This window comes from Frankliniella occidentalis, unplaced genomic scaffold, assembly GCF_000697945.3.
Source record: "Frankliniella occidentalis isolate FOCC.00 unplaced genomic scaffold, Focc_3.1 Scaffold79, whole genome shotgun sequence".
NCBI classification, from domain to species: Eukaryota; Metazoa; Arthropoda; class Insecta; order Thysanoptera; family Thripidae; genus Frankliniella; species Frankliniella occidentalis.
This window is the reverse complement of record NW_026267209.1, coordinates 1,204,261-1,210,793: the sequence shown is the minus strand read 5'-3', so window position 1 is coordinate 1,210,793 and position 6,533 is coordinate 1,204,261. Positions and strand designations below refer to the sequence as shown.

The following is a 6,533-nucleotide window of genomic DNA, read 5'->3' as shown; positions in this document are numbered from 1 at the left end:
GGGCGGAGGGTACTGGGCTGGGTACGTACCGGCGGGTAACGCGGGCGGAGGGTACTGGGCTGGGTACGTACCGGCGGGTAACGCGGGCGGAGGGTACTGGGCTGGGTACGTACGGGCGGGGGCCGGTCTCGCAGTCCTCCGGCTCGTCGCGGCCACTGACCGCGATCACCTGCGAACCGTTCGACTCGCACCCGCTGCACGCCGTCCTGGTACTGGCGAGGCCAGGCCGTTCGGGAGGATGGCCGCCCAGAGGCTTGTCGCGGGGGAACGGGGATCAAGGGGGAAAACGGGAGGGAAATGTAGGGGGAGGGGGAGACCGGACCCTCCACCCCATCCCCGCAGAGGCCAGCTCATGAAGCAAAACTCCTGAAAACAGGTTGTGCGTGCCAACGCCCTTGCACGGCCTCCATGAACCCATGAGTGCCCCCCCCCTCCCCACCCCAACACACTCCTCTGTTCATGGCCGGGATCCCCCAGGATCACCCTCAAAGATGATCCCCCAGAGCCGCTCGCCAAAGAATACCGCTCGCCGCTCTTCCTTTCTCTCTCTCTCGGACCCCTTGCGGAGCGCTGCTGCTGGCGTCGCTCCAGTCTGTTTTTGTAACGAACGAATCAGCCTGCCGGAGAGGGGAGCTCCGGGGAGAGCTGTGCCCCCATGAGATAAGTATATACTGCTTTCAAAGAGATTTACTTCTCGAAATAAACGACATAACCAACTACATAAAAATAAAACAAGAAGGAAACCATACAGGTGGAATCGGGTGGAATGTTTTTACTTGGAACATTCTATGCCATACAGCAGGGGGGATCGCGAGGATGGGCTGGGCTGGTTTGGCGACGAGAGTGGTGTGGTTTGTTTCCGTGCGGAGGATTACACGAATACACATGATCCGTCCGGGTGACCGTTGCCAGCGAAAAGGAGAACCGACGACGATGATAAAACGAGATGGAAGACGAAGGGGGGGGGGAGGGGGCGGAGGTTAGCCAGTGCCCGGTGGGACTTTCCTAGATCATTAATTATTTTGGAAGTGTCCGCCAAAATCATAAGCCGCGCGGCTCTATTATAGTGCGACTGCGCAGCCGCGGCCCGACCGGGCTGGTCCTGGTCCTGGCCTGGTCCGGCGCGCGCCCTTGGCCTGGCGGGCGGGTGAACGGCCTGCTCCCGCCCGGTGCTGCTGCACTGGCCGATGGCTCGCCGCCCCGCCCCGCCCCGCCCCGCCCTTCTCCTCCACTCATTTCGTTTACTTATTGCCCGCTGGCTCCTGTGATGCGATTAGCATAGCCAGGCCCGCGAGGCCGCCGAGGCAAGAGTTGTAGGCTAAAGCAGCTGTCCGTCAAATCCCTCCCCGTGGCGATCGAAAAAGGACAAAAAGGAGAGGAAGAAAATTTGAGCTATAATCGCTAATGATGGGGGTAGCAGGGGCCGCCGACGTTCTATATAGAAGGCATATTACTATGCCGTCATTGCACTGAGTGAGCTGGGGCTGTCGGCTGCCCCGGGAAGGTACGTTTCGCTCGGCGCAAAGCAAACCCACAGAGTAGTGTGGTGATTAGACTTATTGCTCCTCGACCGCGAGCGTGATTTTGATGCCGGCTGCGCTCACACACACACACACACACATACACACACATGCACACACACGCACTGTTGTACGCGATTGGTCAATAGAGAAGGGTAGTAAGAGACCGCGCGCGGGTCCTGCAGCCCAGCCAGGCCCAGCCTCTTGCTGCTGGACTCCAGAGCCCCGCGCGCAGTGCAACTCGGCCCGGTGCTGCTGGAACAGGTTCTCCATAGCCGGCCGTGCGGAGGGGACACACACGGGACACTCCCGCGTCATGCCTGCCTCTTTTGCTCTGGAATTGGAATTGGAATTTTATTTCTGTACTCCCCGCCGCCCGCCGCACACCGCGTGGTACGTAAGCCCCGAGGGAAAATTAAGCAAATCGCCGCGAGAGCAAGTGTATATAATGGCCGCGAGCTGCGCTCAGAAACTAGAGTGTGAAATTGTCGCCCCCTCTTGCCTGCCTGGCTCTAAGCTGAGCAGCCGTCGCGCCGACTTGCACCCCGGCGCGCCGCCGCCGCCGTGGACATGTCAATAGAGAGCGACGTCTACGGCGCTTTTACGCCCGTGTAAAAAGCAAGTTAATGTCAGCGCCAACCACTCCCGCGCCGCCGTAGAAGAACGAATGTGGGCGGCGCGACGGAGGGAGGGAGGGGCCCGCGGCGAGTGGCCGGCCGCCGCCACGCTACACAGCCGTGCATTCAGACACAATCACACGCGAATAGTAAGACACTCTGACGTAGAGAGGATTTTTATGTGAGTGGGTAAAAATAAAACAAAAACAACTCGGGGTATGAATATTCAACGAGCGCGGCTTCTGTAATATCTGTGCCGAGTGATGATGATTGTGGCTCCATGAGCGCGGTTCCGTTTATTTTAGTCTCACTTCACAACACCACTCGCTGTATTGTTGTGCTGTCGCGACCTTGACGCTACGGGGGTGGAATTTGACTGAATACGGAAACTTTGTTGAAGGAAGGGCAACTATGCCAACAGTGAGTTGAATGGGCATCGCCACAGCCCCCGAAAGAAAAGAACTCCTTTCCTACACCCCTTTTCTAATAAGCCATCAGTCCACCATACTACACCTCGTGAGCGTTTATTTAGAATTTGTTCGCGGGGAAACAAATCCCGTTCAAATAACTGGATGGCGTTTATTTTTGGGTAGCCTTTGCGAATAAAAAGAGAAGGAGAAGATTAAATCACCGGGCACATCAGTTCCCCCTTTGCTGGAACGGACGGGGAATCCCCGGATCCCGGAGGGGGAGGGGACTCGCCGGAGCCGCTCCGGTCCGCATTCCTGCTCTGCCAGCAGATCGCCGTCGCCACCCGGACAGAGGGCTCCCCTCGCCGGGAGCACCACCGGTTTGGGATGGCGCGAGTCCGCGCGGAAAGCTTCGGGATTTTACATCATAGCTCCAACCACCATACCTCAGTACCCTACCTCGACCTCAACTCCTGAGAGCATTGACAATTGCTGGATGTTGTCCTGTCACTTACTAAGCCCAGAGTCCGCCATGCAATGCACGGCAATATGCACCCGGCGATACGAAACGGTCCACCTCCACGGTCGCCTTAATCGCCTTACGACGACGACGGCCTAGAGACGTCGAGGCCTGGGCCCCTCTACCGCTAAACAAATGTCATTCACGAAAGGTTCAACCGCTCACTTGCAGCGCGGCGGGACAGGGATGCGGGGCAGTAGTAAGTTGGCGCGCGGTCATCGGAGAACAATGGGACCGCGGGGATCGCTTCGCCGCGCGCGCATTCTCAAGGAGAATGAAAGAGCCCCTTCCCGAGTAGTGCTCGTAGTGAGCGCCGCCATGAGCGCGCCTCGCCACCCGCCCATTCATTGGCTCTGTGAAAACGGCACTATCAATAAAATACACAAGTTGAGGCTGAGGTCAGTATGGATGTGGTGTGGCGGTCTTCCGGAGGAGGACTCCCATGCCCGGGCGAGGTCGCCACCTGCACGGGCGGAAGATAACATGGACGCACGTGCTCTCTCTCTCTCTCTCTCTCTCTCTCTCTCTCTCTCTCTCTCTCTCTCTCTCGAACATCCAGAAATTAAAACAAGTATATCTGTCACTCATGGGCTTCACAATCAGAAGGATTGATGGAGATCCGATACTCTTCCTCTTGGTCTATCTCTCTCTCTTTCTGGGCCCAGGCACCCATCCGCCCTGCTGATGCTGCTGCTGCTGTCAAACCGAAGGGCAGCAACATCTCTGGGGCATTGCCCGCCGCGCCCAGCCCCGCCTGCAGCCTTTTCTTCCTGCTCTGGGCGCGGCTTGACCTGACAGCGCTTTGGTTTTATTCTTTCAGGTTTCCCTGCGATGGCATTCTTTTTTTTTTTTACGCGCGCGCTGTTTTGACGATCGGCACAAACACCGAGAAAAAATATTGGCATGATTTACGGGAAAACTTTCCAGGTGTTCCAAATGCTGTTCATTTACGCTATTCTAAATTTACAAAATTCCCCGAGACGAAACCGACGGCAACCGCGTCTTGTTTATGTTTTTGATCAGACTCTGACTCTAATGAGGTAAAAGCATAAATTAACGATGCGCGTTAGCCCGTGAGTACTCTGGTACAGAAGAGCGCTGGAGCAGTGACAGCGCTGCTTGTGTATTAATATGTCTGATCATCCACTCTCGCTACCTCGGGGGGGCTTCATGCACCGACACGTGCTATGCAGGCCTCCCCCTCCCCGCGGCGACGCGACACTCAAGCCGCGTGATTATGGATGAGCATCGGGTCGCGAGGGAGAAAAAAAATTGATGTGGTTATAAATTGAAATTGAGACTACAGTGTCCTGACGGGTCTCTACAAATCCAACATAAGACTTTTTGGATGTTGTTTTTTTTTTTTTCGAGCACTGACAAATATTTTGAAATCTTTCTCAAAACTTCACCACAACGCACCGTGCTATATGATTATGGTGTTAAACGTTCATACTCAAAACTAGTGTTATTTTGTGGATTCCTTTTTGGCATAGTGAGACGTGGATTTGGATCGACCCCCTGCCTTATCCATCCAACACGGATGCGATAACAACGTGTAGTACGGTCTCTTCCTGGCAGAACTTTGCTCCGAGCTGGTGTTTGCTCGGGTAGCGTTTGACGGTGTGCGCTAACGACTACGACAACGTCTGAAAAAAGGCAACATTATTACCGAGCTAACGTTTGCGCTCCGAGACAAACTTGCTTCTGGCAACAACGAAAGTGAGAGAGGGAGGAGCGTCGGGTATCCGTCGCGTCGAGTTTGTATGGATCTCAGTTGCACCGAGCGGCAGGTGGCAGGTGGCAAGTGGTGTGGAAGGGGTGGAGCGAGGCGGGGCGGGGCTGCGGGGCTCGGGGCAGGACAGAGCTGGATTGGGCTGGATCTCTATGGAGCCGACTGGAGGCGCGTCCGAAAATCCCCCTACCTGATTCAATAGCGCGTAATTATCGTCCCTGGAGACAAGCCGAGGAGTTTTTCTCTGCAATCTCGTCTGTTTCCCCGCTCCTCATTGCCTGCCTTGCCTCACCACCGTGCTTTACAGCGGCTCGTATCAATGCGACGAGGGAAAAAAAACACAACTTATTGCTTTAAAGGATATTTGAAGGTGGCGTTTGTACAGTAGACTAACGCCGATCGGTGAAAGCCCCCCTCCAGCTGCCATGCTCTACCAGCGTCTCAAGCTCCCACACTTCGCCAGCTCCAGCTTCCATGCTTCTCCACCATATCTAGCGTAGCTTCCATACTCCTCCAAACTCTCCAGCCTCTCCAGCCTCTCCAACCTCCATATTCCTCCAGCCTCTCCAGCCTCTCTAGCCTCTCCAGCCTCCATATTCCTCCAGCCTCTCCAGCCTCCTCGCTTCTCCAGCCTCTGCCGCACCGTCTCCAGCAGGCAGGCTCACTGCCCCGGCTGGCTGGCCAGTCCCGGCTGGACGGCCCGTACCGGAGCCCCCCTGTCGCAACCACTGCGCCGGGGCCCCCATACCCCGCCCCTCCCCGGTGCGCCGCGCTGGACCGGGCGTCCTTGGAAGGCCGCGGCCAGGGCGTGGCGCGGCACACCGCGGGGTGGGGCGGGAGGAGGGGTTGGTGCACCGCCTGCGCGAGCCCTGCGCCCGCGGCGACCCGCGGCCTGGCCTGCGGGGTACAGGAGGACCCTCCGCGAGGAACACGATAAGGGTGGGTCCGGCCCCCCTCGCGTCCGCCGCACCGTGACGGTCGTGACTCTGCACAATGGCTCCGCGCGCGCGCCCCGCGGGCTCTGCCGGGGCCAGGGCTCCGCAGGCGGCGGGCGGGCAGCGCGCGCGCTCCGCTGTGCGGCGGGCGGCCTACGCGCCGGCTCCGCAGGGGCTCCCGGGCCCGCAGCCAGGAAGACAAAACGAGAACGAACCCAACTTGGGAGAGGCGGTTTACCTCGGCGGCGGCTTTTTCCTCCTGCAGGCAGCGTACCGACCGACCGCGGTCCAGTGCAGTGGGACGGGGACACTTCGCGCCGCCGGCAGCCTGGCCCCGCCCCGCCCCTCCCCTCCCTGCCCCACCGAGCGTCATCCCCTCCGCGGTGGCGAGGAGAACGTGCTGGCCGCCGCCGCCCCCATTCCGCGCTAATTCCCCCTCACAGCGCAGCCCGCCGCCGCCGCCTTTGCTGCAGAACAGATGAGGAGCTCTCCTCCTCGCCACTCTACGTATTATTATGATCGTCGCGACTACGAAAAAAATAAAGTGCGCGACATATAACTTTTTGTTTCTCATGGCGAGAGGAGAATATGGCCGGTTAATGGCCGTCATCATGTTATACACACTACTAACTTGTTTAGAGCAGTTACGTGTCTGTCTTTTTTTTTTTGGTTCGGTATAAGTGGCTCGCCCCCCTTTATATGCTGTTAATGTTTGCGTTTGTTGAACGCGCCCAAGGAGCGGTGCGACGCGGTTAGGTGGGGTGGGGCGGGGTGGAGCGAGGTGGGGTGGATGAGGTTG

The 6,533-nt window shown here is 57.9% G+C and overlaps 1 protein-coding gene across 2 annotated transcripts in view; it reads right to left on the bottom strand.

The window, feature by feature from the left end:
- The window catches only part of LOC127749695 (elongation of very long chain fatty acids protein AAEL008004-like), a 42,911-nt gene that overhangs the window by 2,746 nt on the left and 33,632 nt on the right, over positions 1-6,533 (bottom strand). Inside the window, exon 1 of one of the 2 annotated variants that reach the window (XM_052268941.1) lies at positions 72-95. The exons of the other annotated variant lie outside the window; for it this stretch is intronic. The gene's annotated coding sequence lies outside the window, so the exon portion shown is untranslated. Of the gene's footprint in view, positions 1-71; positions 96-6,533 lie in introns of those variants that run through there. 2 annotated transcript variants of the gene reach the window in all.